Source organism: Meriones unguiculatus, chromosome 12, assembly GCF_030254825.1.
Source record: "Meriones unguiculatus strain TT.TT164.6M chromosome 12, Bangor_MerUng_6.1, whole genome shotgun sequence".
Lineage (NCBI taxonomy): Eukaryota > Metazoa > Chordata > Mammalia > Rodentia > Muridae > Meriones > Meriones unguiculatus.
Genome location: NC_083360.1, coordinates 66,043,159 through 66,058,529, shown reverse-complemented (window position 1 = coordinate 66,058,529; position 15,371 = coordinate 66,043,159). Strand labels below are relative to the sequence as shown.

At 45.7% G+C, this 15,371-nt stretch overlaps 2 protein-coding genes across 3 annotated transcripts in view; one reads left to right on the top strand and one right to left on the bottom strand.

Annotated features, from left to right (window-relative positions):
- Positions 1 to 380, bottom strand: part of Dennd4c (DENN domain containing 4C) — a 103,344-nt gene extending 102,964 nt beyond the window's left edge. For both annotated transcript variants that reach the window (XM_021649767.2, XM_021649768.2), the window contains exon 1: positions 25 to 380. The gene's annotated coding sequence lies outside the window, so the exon portion shown is untranslated. The remainder of the gene's footprint in view (positions 1 to 24) is intronic.
- Positions 381 to 1,011: 631 nt separating this feature from the next.
- Plin2 (perilipin 2) overlaps positions 1,012 to 15,371 on the top strand; it is a 73,519-nt gene continuing 59,159 nt past the window's right edge. The window contains exon 1 of the mRNA XM_060365814.1: positions 1,012 to 1,029. The gene's annotated coding sequence lies outside the window, so the exon portion shown is untranslated. The remainder of the gene's footprint in view (positions 1,030 to 15,371) is intronic.

Sequence of the window (15,371 nt, the reverse complement as noted above, 5' to 3'; positions counted from 1 at the left end):
GGCAGGGCGGTGGCGCGGACTCACCTGCGCCGGCCCGGTCGGCGACCGTCCGACCACGCAGCTTCCTGGGGCGAGAAGGCGCCGGCTCCGCGGCCTGGGCACCTCCGCTGGCAGGGCCGGGACTCCGGCGGCCCCTGTGCGCCTGCGCCTCCGCGCGGCCGGGGCCCCTAGGGCACCGCCTGCAGCGAGGGCAACCGCCGGCCGAGGGGCTCGCGGGCCGCGGGCGCTGCGGGAGGAGCGGCGTCTAGGCGCTGCCGGTGGCGAGACTGTCCCGACCACAGACCGCCATGTTCCTGTTCCCTTTTCTTTTTGGCCTTCTCCTCCTTCCGCCCGTTTCCACAGAACACCACTTTCCCTCCCTCCTTCCCACTCCCTTTCCTTCTGCGGGGGCGGTGGAAAGGGCGCGGGGGGCGGGGCCCTAGGTCAGCCCCGCCCTTGTCGTTAGGCTCCGCCCAGAGGCTGCCCCACGCCCCCAGACTCCTACCAAGCCCTGCGCTCAGGCCACGCCTCTGCCCTTGGGCCCCGCCCCGCGAGTTCTCGAGCTGCGCGGGCCGGGTTTCCGTCCCCCACCCCCAGCTCCTTGCAGGGGGACCCTTTCTGGCCGACCTCGGGGCGCGCTCTTAGGAGCCCCGACGCTGGCCTCGCGAACCCCGAAGCGAGAGACAGCTAGCGCTCCGGGCGCTGCTTGCAGCCTTCCTGTGAACTCTGCCCGTTTTGCAGTGGCCCGGAGCAGGTGACTGCTGCCTCCTGTCCAGGCTCGGGCTTTCAAAGACTGGGAAAGTGACACTGAATAGTTCAAGGTCAAGGAACCGAGAGCCAAGTGAAACCTGCAGTTCCCTTTTAGTAGAGGCTGGAAGTCCCACGTAGAACTGAGTGACCTCAAAGTCCGAGTGACCCTGGAGAGCTGCCCATCTCCAAGCCGGAGATAGGCCTTTCTTCATTTCTGTTCAGATTTCGATAACTTCAAACGTGGAACTCTTTAATTTAATCGGTACCACGCTGCCTCCCAAAAGTAGACTAGATCTAGAGGTAAGAATTCTAAGTCTTCGCTGTAATGCGCTTTGGTAAAGTATTTCACTTTGTGTGTGTGTGGGGGGGGGGGTGTTTGGAGGGAGGACGACGACAGGGTCTCACTGTCTAGCCCCGGCTGTCCTGCAAGTCTGTTTGTAGACCAGGCTGGCCCCAAACCCTCGGAGAGCTTCCATTGCTGAAATTAAAGGGCGCCACCACTCGGTGACAACTTTTTTAAGGTATCACTTTTTCAAGGTACAAATGGCTTAAAGTAAGTTGCAACTTTTTTCCTCCTGGCACAAAACGACCGCAGCTGATTGAAATGCAACTGAGAGGATGGGGGGGGGGAACAGCGCTTACTGACTGACAGCTGTGACCGGTCCTTAATGAAACCTGTTTCTTCGTGTGCTGTTAAAAAGTCCATGGAATTGTTCTAAAGACTTGTGCCTATCTAGTGAGTACGCGTGTACGTAACGATCATTTTGTTGGGAATTACTCCTTATTCACTATTCTTGCTAACAAATATAACGTTAAGTCTGGGTGATAAGTGCCTGGTTTTCTTATTTCAGAAGTTTACTGGAGGTTTGAAAATTTTTGGCTTTGACTTCTGTACCAGACACTTGTTTTCCTGACCACATTAGCAGTCAGAATTGATTCATGAAGAAACACTTAGCGATATAAATACGGCTCGGTTAGGAGCTATAGTTAGGAGTTAGTCTGGGGCCCTGAAACCTCCTAACACTAAGAATATAGACAACAGAAATTTTAAAGACACATTCATATTTGAAAACCTAACTTGTGGACGGCTTGTACCTCCTCACCAATGTAAAAACTAATACTTTCAAAATATTTAGATGGAGCTATGGTTATGCGTTAAACTTAATGGGAGAGAATTTACTTAGCCACCCTTCCGTGACCTGTGCTTCAGCTCCTGCCTCCAGGCCCCTGCCCTGCTCGAGTTTCTATTCTGAATTCCTCTAATGATGAACAGTGATGTGGAAATATGAGCCAAATGAACCCTTTCCTCCCCAACTTGCTTTTGGTCATGGGGTTTCATCATACAATATAACCCTAAGTAAGACAGTCCGAAATGCAAAAGCATTTTTTTCTGCTTAAAAAAGAAAGAAAGTGGAAGAAGCCATTTTTTTTTCATATACTGGATTACAAGATTTGAGAAAATCTGAAATTTTTCCTTAATGTTTTCATCATCCCAAGGTTTTACCATATTTTTTTTTATTTCCTACCCAGTGTCTCCTAGAATGAACTTGCAAGTCAAACTTTTCATCTGAACCAGCTCTTCTTTACTTGCATGTTCTTGATCACTCTTGCACATCCAAGATAAATACGTGCACTAATGTAGAAATACTTGCCTGCCCTTACTGAGTGGCTCAGGGAATGAGAATCCTTGTTGAGGTTCTAGCCACTTGTCAGAGTCCCGTGTTCCAGTGGATTGCTCCTCACCTGTGGCCATATGGACTTAGTGGATTATTAATATATATTATGACGACCTTGAAGTTGGGGATGGGAATATGGCCAGATGGGGAAGGGAAATACATAGGATCATACTTCATTGTGTACATGTATGAAACTCTCAACAATAAAGACAAAATCTAATTCCCAAATTAAAAAAATTAATAGGGGCTGAACAGATGGGCCCAAGATTAAGAGCATTTACTGTTCTTGCAGAGAACCCAAAACTCCAGCTCTGGGGAATCCAGTACCCTCTTCTGGCCTCTGTGATCACCTGCACAAACTTGGTGTACATACAAATGATCAGGAACACACATGCATGCAAAGATCAATAAATTATTTGTTTACAAAGCTGAAAGAGAAACCAGGTACAGTGGTACAGGCCTGTCATCCCAGCACTCAGAGGGAGGCAGAAGCAGGCAGATCTCTGTGAGTTTGAAGCCAGCCTGGTCTACAAAGTACAGGACAGCCAAGGCTACCCAGAGAAACACTGTCTCAAAACAAAACAAAACAGGAAAAGAAAGTGTTGACTTGGCTCGATTAAGTGCTCTCTTTAAAGAAATTTTCCATAAAGGAAAAAAAAAATCATGTTTGTATTTTTTCATGGAGCCTTAAGTTTGATGCTCAAGGAAATGTTTAGAGAGCACCTCCTTTTTTTTTTTTTTTTTTTTTTTTTTTGGCTTGTGTTCGTGTTTTATTATTTTTTTACATTAATTACATTTTATTAGCTTTGTATCCCTGCTGTGTTCCCCTCTCTCATTCCCTTCCAATCCCATCCTCCTTCCCTCATCTCCTCCCATGCCACTCTCTAAGTCCACTGATAGGGGAGGTCCTCTTCCCCTTCCATCTGACCCTAGCTTATCAGGTCTCATCAGGACTGGCTGCAATGTCCTCCTCTGTGGCCTGGCAAGGCTGATCCTCCCTCAGGCGGTGGGGGAAGGGGAGTGTAAGAGCCAGCCACTGAGTTCATGTCAGAGAAAGTCCCTGTTTCCCTCACTAGAAAACCCACTTGGATACTGAGCTGCCATGGGCTACATCTGAGCAGGGGTTCTAGGTTACATCCATGAATGGTCCTTGGCTGGAGAATCAGTCTCAAAAAAGACCCCTGTGCCCAGATTCTTTGGTTCTGTTGCTCTCCTTGTGGAGCTCCTGTCTTCTCTAGGTCTTACTAACTCCCCTTCTTTCATATGATTCCCTGCACTCGGCCCAAAGTTTGGTTATGAGCTCAGCGTCTGCTTTAATACAAGAGAGCACTTCTTCTAACAAATTTATTTGGACTTTGAATTAGGATTTCTATGGTTGGGTTGGGGTCTTGCTCTTTCTCACTGGTTTGTCTGTTAAAACAGGGTCTCATATATTACAGCTGACATTGACCTGATTGACCTGTTATGGAGCCAAGGATGGCCTTGGCTCTTCCTCCCAAGTACTAGGATAATAGACATAACACCATGGCAGACATTGTGTGTGTTGGGGGAGGAGGGTGGCTAGGTCATGCATATGCCAGGCACCCACGTGTTCCACTAAGCTACACTTCCAGCAGTCTGCTTTACCGTTACGATACCTAAATGACCCAGAGTGCTGGCAAGTTCCATGTCTCTCTCCCCACATCTTATCTGCATACACTCTGTCCTGCATTATCAGAATGGGCTCATGTGAGAATCTGGGGGTTACTCACCACAGTCTCTATTCAGCCTCCTTTATGAGGCCTCTTAGAGAAGCTTGGCTCAAGACACAACTTGAGTTGGAAGAGAGGAAGTGATCCTGAGAAGAGTGTGCTAACATCACAAAGAGCAAGGGGAGAGCCGAAGAGACAGCTTAATGGTCTTAATTGCTGCTCTTGCAGAGGATGGAGTTCAGCTTCTAGAACCCACATCCAGTGGTTCACAACCTTCTGTAACTCCAGCTCTAGGGAGTCTGATGGCCTCAACTGTCTTCCCTGGGCACCTGCACACAGGTGGCATACACTCACATAGACATGTAGATGAGCTTTGAGGTCTCAAATTCACAAGCCAGGCCTAGTATGACACTCTCTTCCTGCTGCCTGAAGATCCAGATGTAGAATGCTCAGTTCCTTCCCCAGCACCATGTCTACCGGTGTGCCTCCTTGCTTCCTGACATGATGATAAAGGACTAAACCTCTGAACTGTAAGCTAGGCCCAGTTAAATGTTTTTCTTTATAAGAGTTGCCGTGGTCTTGGTGTTTCTTCACAGCAGCAGCCCTAACTAAGACAGAATTTGGTGCCAGTGTGGTGGGGTATTGCTGTGACCGACGTGACCACGTGTTTTGGGGAAGATTGTGTAAGGACTTTGCAACTTTGGACTAGTAAAACCATTGCCTGTTGTGACTCACGCCTTTAATCCCAGCTCTCAGGAGGCAGAGGCAGGTGGATCTCTGTGAGTTCGAGGCCAGCCTGGTCTACACAGAGAAACCCTGTCTCAAAAAAACAATAAAATAAAATAAAAATAGAGAATTTCTGAGTGGGCACATTGGCATACCCCTGTAATCCCAGCCCTTGGGGAGGCAGAGGCAGGTGGATTGATGTGAGTTTGAGGCCAGTCTGGTCTACAAACCGAGTCTAGGACATCCAAGGCTACACAGAGAAACCCTGCCTCAAAAAAAAAAAAAAAGTTGAGAGCAGTGCAGAAGTATGAAGTTTCAGAGGGAAATTTAAGGACTCAATCAGGTCCATTTGCTCTTTTGAATTGAGATTCTGTCATTTTGGTCAGATGGGGCTGAAGACTCAGCAGCACCATTGAAGTGAAACCTTTATGTTAACTGGGACAATTGATGCTGGTTAGCTAGAGCTAAGAAATTAGCAGTGATTAAGAAGAGAATAAGCCAGGCAGTGGTGACTCATGCCTTTAATCCCAGCACTTGGGAGGCAGAGGCAGGAGGATCTCTGTGAGTTCAACAAAACAGAGAGAGACCAGCATCAATGAGGTGAGATCTTGGAAGTGTTTTCTGAGAGCATAGTGAAGCTGTGTTCTAGAAGTGTCCAAGTTTCTACCTCACGTTGGCAACCTGACTTGGTAATATGTAAGAATCATCCAGATGATACTGGTTTTGAAGGCATGAAGGGATCATGCCTTCAAGAAGAACAGCTGGGGCTTGGCAGTGTGAGAAGCCAGGAGAGGCCTTTAGTAAAGGTTCAATTTCAGTGGCAGTTGAAGGTCTAGGACTGAAGGGGTCAAGCAAGGAAGCTGAGTCTCAGCACCAGGAAGAGAGCCCTCTGTAAGAGGCTATTGGTGAAAGTGCAGCCTAGTTGCAGCAAGGGACCTCGGCAGTTTTGGAGATGCCAGGACCGTGGGATGACCACCAAGAACAGCAGCAGCAGTGGAATGGGAGCCAGCCAGAGGCTAGAAACTGTGCTGCAGAGGGCAGAGCTGGAGAAATGACTCAGGCTCTTTGGAGGAGTCCAGAATATCATGAGTGAAGCCCAGAAAAATGGACATTGAATTGTCTATACTGTTGGAATTGGGTTTGGTTGATTCAGATTTTAACTGTGTCCTGGTTCTTCCTTTTGAAGGAGGTATCTAATTTTGATTTTTACAAGAGCCTACAGCTGAAAGACTTTGAACTTTCAAAAGAGATTTTGGAGTTTTAGAGAGATTGTATATTTTTCTTTAAAGAAACTGAAATTTCGATGTGTTTCAATTTGAAAGACAGTGGGGCTTTTGAAGTGATTTATGTTTTTAGTGTGAGATCTTAGGATGAATAAGAAAGAAAAGCTATGGCTTAATAGTGATGAGTTGGTGTGTCAGGTTGACAGGGTCAAGTGTGCTGGCTGGTCTTACGTCAACTTGACACAAGCTAGAGTTATCTTAAAGATGGGGACTTCAGTTTGAGAGATGCCCCCATTAGATCTGGCTGTAGAGCATTTTCTTAATTAATGATTAATGAGGGAGGGCCCAGCCCATTGTGGATGGTGCCATCCCTGAGCCCCTGGTCCTGGATTCTACAAGAGAGCAAGCTGAGCAAGCCAGAGGAAGCAAGCCAGTAAGCAGAACCTCTCCATGGCCTCTGCATCAGCTCCTGCCTCCAGGTTTCTGACCTGTTTGAGTTCCTGTTCTGACTTCCTTCAATAATGAACAGCGATATGGAAGTATAAGCCAAATAAACCCTTTCCTCCCCAACTCAATTTTTGGTCATGGTGTTTTATCACAGCAATAGAAACTCTAAGACAGGCCTCTATAGGCTCATATATTTGAATACTTAGTCATCAGGAAGTAGCGCTATTAGAAGGATTAGGAAGTGTGCCCTTGTTGTGGTAGGAGTGGTCATTTTAGAGGAAATGTAACCCTAAGGGTGGGCTTTGAGGTTTTAAAAACCAAAACCATCTGAGCATGGCCGTGGAAGCCTTTGATCCAAGCACACAGGAGGCAGAGGAGATGTTTCTCTGTGAGGTGAAGGCTAGCCTGGTCTACAACAGGAGTCTAGGACAGCCAGGGCTACACAGAGAAAGCCTGTCTTAAGAAATGAAAGTAAGAAAGAAGGAAAGGAAGAAAGGAGGAAAGAAGCGAGCTAATTTCAGGCTGGGCATGGTGGCACATGCGTGTAATCTCAGCACTCAGGGAGGCAGAGGCAGGTAGATCTCTAGGAGTTCGAGGCCAGCCTGGTCTACAAAGCTATACAGGATAGCCAAAGCTATACAGAGAAACCCTGTCTTGAAAATAAACAAAATAAAACAAAAGAAAAACACAAAAAAAAAAAACCTCAAACAAACAAAACAAAACAAAAACAAAAAGACAAAGCCAGGCCCAATGTCTGTCTCTTCCTGTTTTCTGTCGGTCAGAATGTACAACTCTCGGCTCTTTCTCCAGCACCATATCCTGCCTGTGTGCTACCATGCTTCCCTCCATGATGATAACGCACTAAACCTCTGAAAACTATAATCCAGCCCCAATTAAGTGATTTGCTTTATAAGCCTTGCTGTGGTCACAGTGTCTCTTCAGAGCAATAGAAGGTCGACTAAGACACCTTATAAACATGCTGGTAAACAATCACTCTTTATTTTTGTTAGAGAAAAGAGAGGAAGGTACAAATGTTTCAACATTTAGTACTCCTAAAGTCCAGCTCTTTGAATCCTATAGCCCTGTTAACAGTGAGCACAATTTACAAGCTCAGAGGAGTATAGAATCACCGGAACTCTGAACTTGAAATCCAAGGCTATGACCAACTCAGATCAGCAAGACTGCCAAGCACAGAAGAAATGGTCAAGCAGCTTTTAGAAAGTTGAATCATTATTGCTAGATGTTTTACCCCAGTTTTTAAGTTTTTTATTATTATTGTGTGGTGTATGTGAGGGGAGGTTGGGGGCACTTGTGGGCCACAAAATTTGTGGGTCAGAGGATGACCATGTTTGGAAATTGGTTCTCTCCTCCTATCATGGGCTCCTGGGCTCAAACTCAGACTGTCAGTTCTGCCCAATAAGTTCTTCACACTGAGCTGTGTGACTAATCCCGTTGTCAGATTTTTCCACAAAATAACAATGTTTTCTAACTACAAACTTTACAACTGAAAATTAATTCTCAGGAATTCTTCCCGGATATAAGAATGAACACCGTCACGAGACACACTAGTTTATATAGGACCGAGGTGCTGTGCCTACGGGAGCCAGCTTGGAGCAGGAGTGAGGTTAAGGTGTGTCTAAACCCCCAAAATCTCACCCTGAGACTGGCAGGAGGAGGACTCCTCCCTCCCCACCCCAAGCCTGAATGTCTTGGTACATATAACCTTATGACCCCTACCTCTTGAGGAGGTCATGCAGCCTAGTGGACAGGTTCCAGGTTAAACTTCCTCTCTCCTCATAGGTTCAAGTCCAGCAGGCACCTGGAATTCCTCATCATGCAAATAAGGCCTTCCCCAGCACCTTAGCCCTGGCGAGCGATGTGCGCTCACCCCTCAAGCCTCTATTCGCTCCCCGAAGGTTTAAATAGCCCTTGTCTCCTGCAATTAAATAGCTGTTCAATGAAGCCTGCCTCTAGAGGCAGCCACCTAAGGTATTATCAATGACCTCCCCTCGGCCACCCAGAGGGAAGATGGCCTCGCTTCCTCTCAGGCCACCGGTCTGATATGGGCTATCCTGGGCCATCCAGATCCAGATGGCTCAGAAGTTAAGAGCACTGGCTGCTCTTCCAGAGGTCCAATTCCCAGAGTCCAATTCCCAGCAACTCTATGGTTGCTCAGAACCATCTATAATGAGATCTGGTGCTCTCTTCTGGCCTGCAGGTGTACATGCAGACAGAACATTGTATACATAATAAAATCTAAAAATAAATAAATAAATAAATAAAATAAATAAATCTAAAATTCAGGGTTAGAGATGGCTCAGCAGTTAAAGCACTTGCTGCCCTTCCATAGGACCCACATTCAGTTCCCAGTACCCACATAGTCTCTTACCACAATCTGTAACTGCAGTTTCAGGGGTTCAGATGCTGTCTTCTGGCCTCCACAGGCACAAGGCATATACGTGTGTGTGTGTGTGTGTGTGTGTGTGTGTATGCAGGTGGAATACTCACACATGTAAAATAAAAATAAGGAAAATAGGAAAATATTTGTTTTTAATTGCTGCCACCATCAACAAACCCTAAATACATTTATCTAAAAGCTACTTATCTAAAAGCTACAAATTGCTTCATCTTAAAGGAACTTTCCACATAAGCCTGACAGCCTGGTTCAATCTACCATACTCTACAGTAGAAAGAGAGAACCCAGTCCTGAAAATTGTCTTCTAATCTCCACGCAAGTGCTGTGGCACAGGTGTTCCCCCAACCCACGCATCATGTACATACAGGAATAGATAAATAAAAGCTTTTTAAAATTAAATCGTTACAAAAGAGCTACCTGTGCAGGCTTTCCCACACAAAGGGACACCAAGAACCTGCTGGACTTGTCACTGCTGAATTTCGAGAAGGTTCATGGGATCCCCAGATGAAATCTTCTCTCCCTTAGCACTCACCCCCGCCCCGTATTTGTTCAGCAGCAGGTGCAGACTCACTAGCCTCAACAGTTCTGTCTGGATTAGCAATAGCTTAAAGTGGGAGGAGCCAAGGTTTCCCAGTGTTGTCACCGCCCATCAGTCCAGATGCGGGCTTCCCTTCGGGTGTGTGAATGCCAGGAGCAGTGGGAGTATGCTTACTTGTTTGAATTTGGTCAAATATTTACTGCATGAGTTTGATACCAGTCTGTTCCTCTTTGAGTGTTAAATTGTGAATATTGGTCACAGTTGTGGAGGTGTTTGATTGAGGCTCTAGCATCATCAGTTTAATGCCTTATGCTGGGAAATGTAGATATTGCAAACAGACAGCGTAATCCTAAATACAGTGTCAGCCTGCCTCAGTGTTTGAAATCCCTGCTACGAAGGGCTCGTTTAGTTTTTAAGATTATTATTATTTTAGGTTTACTGGTTTCATTTTCTACTCATTTTCTGTGGGTTTTTTCCCCTGTATATATGTGAACCACCTGCATGCCTGGTTCCCACGGAGGTCAGAAGAAAGTGTCAGATATCCTGGAACTGGAGATAAAAGTGGTTGTAGGCTGCCATGGGGGGTCCTGGAAATCAAACCTGGGTCCTCTGCAAAAGCAGGCTCTCAACTGCTGAGCCGTCTCCCCAGCTCTGTTGTTATTAAAGTGGACTTTCAATATAGAGTCCTGGCTGGCTTAGGACTCACTACGTAGCCAGGCTGGCCTCAAACTCATGGGCATCTGCCTGTTTCTGCCTCTTGAGTGCTGGGATTAAAGATGTGTGGTGTACTGGTCTGGAGAGGTAACTCAACAGTTAAAAGAGCTGGCTGATCTTCCAGAGGACTCTGGTCCAATTCTCAGCACCCACATGGCAGCTCACAGCTATATGTAACTCCTGTTCCAAGGGACTCAGCACTCTTACATGGGCAGGAAAAATACTGATGCATATGAAATAAAAATTAAATAAAAAACGTATGGCATAACACCATACCCAGCTACCCTTTTGATTGAAAATTATGTAGATGTGTGCATGTATGCGTGTGTGCAGGTGTCCCGGGAGGCCAGAGGTGTTTGATCTCTCCAGAGCTGGAGTTACAGACAGCTGTGGGCCACCCAGCATGGATGCTCAGAACTAAACTCCAGTCCTCTGCAGGAGCAGCCAGTGTTCTTAACCGCCGAGCCACCTCTCCAGCCGCTAATAGCTGATGATGGCTGGACTTCATGGCTCATGCTCATAATCCCACCATTCAAGAGGCAGATGCTGGAGTCCTGTCCAGAGTCTGAAGCCAGTGTGAGTTACACAGTGAGTTTGAAGGCAGCCTGGACTATACAAAGAGAGCCTATCTCAAAACAACAGCAGCAAAAATACCTAATAAAATACATTTATGAGTGTTTGCACTTTTAAACATTAACAAATGTTGTTATTGGTTAGTTTTATTTCTTCTTATTTTGTACTAGAATCTTTGTACAATGAACATACACACATATGTACTATTTATTTTTAACTTTTACAAAAGATTTATCATTTTTAATTATGTGTCTGTGCGCATTGAATGCAGGGTGCTTGTGGAGGCCAAGCCCTGGAGCTGGCTGGAGAGATGGTTCAGCGGTTAAGTGTTGTTTTAAAAAAATGAAAATCCCAACCATTCTATTTTACAAAAAAAAAACCCTCAGGAGCCAGATGCTGGGGTGAAAACCTGCTAGCTCAGAGAGGCAGAGAAAGCACCCACCTGACCTTACTTCTCAACTCACGCCCTGATAGAAGAAAGCCCACAAGGCTCACTGGCTCAGCTGACATCCCAGGAGGAAAAGGCCAAAAAAACCAAGGCCAAAGCCTTGCTAACTCAAAGCTCAAAAGGCCCCCAAAACAAGAGAGCTAAGGCCTAAGCAAAAGCCCAAGAGCTAAAGCCCCTTCTACTACTACAGGCTGTCTTAAATAGCCTTCAACTCAAAATCCATCCTACTCTTTAATCCCGGTCAGCTGGTGTCCTGCTCCACCTCTTGACCTAGGGTCAACTTTATTAAATCCTATATACAGAAAGTTCTTGGATTAAAGGTGTGTGCTAGGGCTCAACCACAACAAACAAACAAAAAACAGGATTTTGCACTTCACAATTTCGGGGTTCACAATGGGATCAAATATCCTGCAACAGTTAAGAGCACTGGCTGCTCTTTCAGAAGAGCAGGTTCATTTCCCAGTCCATAACTGCCTGCAACCCCAGTTCCAGAGGATCCATCGTATCAGGCATGCCTGTGGTGCACATATCTGTGCATGAAGAAAAAATACCCATACACATAAAATAGATAAATCTTAAAAAGAAAATCCACTGGAGCTGGAGTTGGCACCTAGTTGTGAGCAGCAAGTATTCTAAATCACTGAGCCATCTCTCCAGCTTCTATTTTTAACCTTTTAGTTACATTGTATTTACTATGTATGTGCATGGGCTGCCTGCACGGGTCAGAGGACAACGGGCAGGAGCTGGTCCTGTCCTTAATTTTTGCTACTTTATAGGTTCTTCTCTTTCCTACATTTATCCCCCCTGGTTTCTTCCAAATAAAGAAGAATAGAGGGGAAAGAGAGGGAGCTCTAAATGTGATTTCTTTCTTCTTGTTTCTTCTTTGAGCATTACTAGCAAACCCTAACCCACTCACCAATGACCAGCAACTACCCACCTTTGCCTCTTGGAGCCCTAGCATTTATATACCCTCTGAAAAGTTTCCAGAATTTAAAACATCACACAGTCGCAGAAACTATCTGCTGCCGACAAAACCACACCTCTGTTAGAGCATGAGGCAAATCATAGTCAACTTCTGTGGACAGTCTGAAGCAGGCCCATATCACCACACCTGAGATTAAAATGAAAACACTGTCGATAATATTCCTGTGTTTGTTTGTTTTTAAATATTTAAATATTTATTGTATATGAGTACCCTATCTGCATATATACCTGAATGCCAAAAGAGGGCATCAGATCCCAGTATAGATGGTTGTGAGCCACCATGTGGTTGCTGGGAATTGACCTCAGGAACAGCAGACAGTGTTCTTAATCGCTGAGTGGTCTCTCCAGCCCATGTTCCTGTGTTTTTAAAGAAACCAAACTTCCAAAATTCTCACTACATGGTCCTCTCTTTCTACCAGGTGAACTCAAGTCATCAGGCTTGGCAACAAGTGCCTTTACCCAACAAATCATCTCCCAGGCCCATATTTATTTATTTTAATGGTATTTCTTTACTTGGAGACAAATGCCTAGTTCCGTCATTGCTTAGCCTAGGCGGTAAAGTTTCATATGTAGTCCCTGGCTGGTCTCAAACTGGAAAACTACGCCTGGATGCTGAGATAACACATGTATGTCACCACACCTGGCCTAAAGCGTTGTTTATACCTGATAATGAAAGAGTATAGGTAGTTACCAGAAAGGGGGAAAAGGGGGGGGGGGGGAAGAATAGCAACCACAAAGTAAAAAGGGAGCAAACAAAAAATACAGGTAGCCAGGCATGATGGTTTACCCTACAGTCCCATAACTAAGGAGGCTGAGGCAGGAAGATCTCAAGTTCCAGGCCAGCTTCAACTGCAGAGTAAGAGCCTGTTTCCCAGCAACAACAGTGTCTGTAGCCCAGGCCAGGTTAGAACTCACTAAGTAGCACAGGTTAGCTTGAATTTGTGATATCCTCCCGTGTCAGCCTCCAGGGTGCTAGAACTATAGGTATGATTACAGTTGTAAGATTTTATATTTAATTATGGCTATATCTAGGTTGGGGTGCATAAGGTGCCCTCAGAGTCAGACCTAGGGATAGCGAATCAAATGTGGATCACTCAACTGCTGCGCCACCTCTCCAGCCATGTTTTGTTTGTTTGTTTTTGTTTGTTTTTTGTGTTTCATTAGATATCCCAGTCCAGCCCATCCCAGCTTTCCTTTGTCTATGTTTTTTCCTTCATTCTCTTTCCCTAGTCAGGTCAGTCCTTCCAGCCATGCAGGATATGACAAGGTGCAGTGGTTTGGATAAGAATGGCCCCCATAGGCTCGTAGATTTGAATGCTTAGTTACCAGGGCATGGCGCTGCCAAGCCTGATGACTTGAGTTCCATCCCCTGGAGCCAACCCTAGAAAGTTGTCTTCTGACAAAAAGGAGCATGTGCCTACCCCTCCCCAAAGGTCAAATAAACACATGTAGAAATGAAAAAGACAGTCTGATAAGAAAGACACTTGCAAATGAGAATGTGATATTGATCATTATTTTGTTTTTTTGAGGCCATCACTGGGATAGCTCCAATGATTGATGCTGAAAAATCTGTGAAGCTCCCGTTCCAGCCAGACCTGAGCTTAACTCAGGCAATTGCAAGGATCCTGTAAAGATGCAGATTTCTCATATTGTCCTTATATGCACATTTCTATTCAGTAGGTGTAGATTGAACCTAAGATTCTGCATGTCCAGTGAACTCAGAAACTCCCCACCCTGCTTTATATCAAGTGGTCAGATTGTGTCTTCAGAACTGTACCTGCTTTAAAAAAAAAAAAAAGCCTTTAGCTGAGAAGGGGTGAGAAGGTGTCTCACCCTCCCTCACCCTCAGGTGTTCCCCTGTGAAGGATGCTGCTCATCATTTGGGGTAGCTGCTCCCCCTTCCCTCAACAGCACCTTGGTCTGAGAGAGCTCTGCTCCCGGGACCACCTATCCCAGCTGTCCAGCTAATTCAAAAGTGCCCAGCGACATGCTTCTCTGCAGCTCCCCAAGGGAGCTTTCTGCTTCTCTTTCTGATTCTAACTAGATTCTCTGTATTTATGGCTTATTTACAGCTGTTTATCTATGAGATAAGACGGCTAAGTGCAGCCAGCTGGCCTTTGTTCAGCTCATTTCACTTTGATGTACACCTTAGCCTACTCTGCATTTTCTCCCAAAGTTTGCTGTTTGTTTTGTAGGTAGGGAAAAATGGTTACTGCCCAGGGCTTGTTTGATCTTTGTTCCAGTTTCTTGAAATCTGCAGTGGCTGATAAACAATTTAGAAGCCATTGGCTGCTAGCCCTTTATTAGGTTCTACCAAGGCCCCTAGAACTATATATTTCTGACAGCACTAAGGGGCTTTCATGGAGTTTTAGTTCAACCTCTTTATCTGACAGATAGGAAACAGGTCCACAGAGTTTCTGGATCTTGCCAGGGACTCCAAGAGACCATTCTGAAACGGTGAGAAGAAAAGCCCTTTAAACTGTGCTCTAAAAAGAAAAATACTGAGTTCTCACTATTTAGCCAAGGCTATCCTCTAACTCTGAGTTGTCTTGCTTTCAATGCACAGTGCTGGGGTTAGATGCCACCAGCCGTTAGATGCTAAGTCTATGCTTTATTTTATTTTGTAAGTCCTGGACTCCTGCAACCCAGGTTAACCTTGAACTTAGTATTTCTCATCCTTCTGCCTCCACCTCCTGAAGACTACAGATACGTGACTCTGTGCCATATATGTTTTACCTGAGAGAGCTCCAAAACTCTTCTAGAAATGGCACCACTTTCCATAGTGGTAGCGTTGTAAAGGAGTCCCAACTTTGGGACCAGAGAGGTGGCTTGGTGTGTAAAGGTTCTTGCCACCAAGCCTGGCGACCTGAGTTTGATCCCCAGGACAGCCACAGTAGAAGAGAACAGAGTCCCACAGGTTGTTCTCTGACCTATGCAGAGGAATTTTAATTCAGAACATGGCTATCTCTGGCAAGAGATTGCATCCAAAGACCTTCTAGGTCTGTGTGATTCAGCCGGAATAAAAACATGCCTTTAATCCAGGAGACAGAGGCAAGCAGATCTGAGTTCAAATCCAGCCTGGTATAGAGCAAGTTTCGGGTAAAGAAAAGGTTAGGTCCAGGTGTGGTGGTTCACACCTTTAAAGCCACCCCTTGGGAGGCACATGCACTTGATCCCAACACTTGAGAGGAGGCAGTTTTACCGGA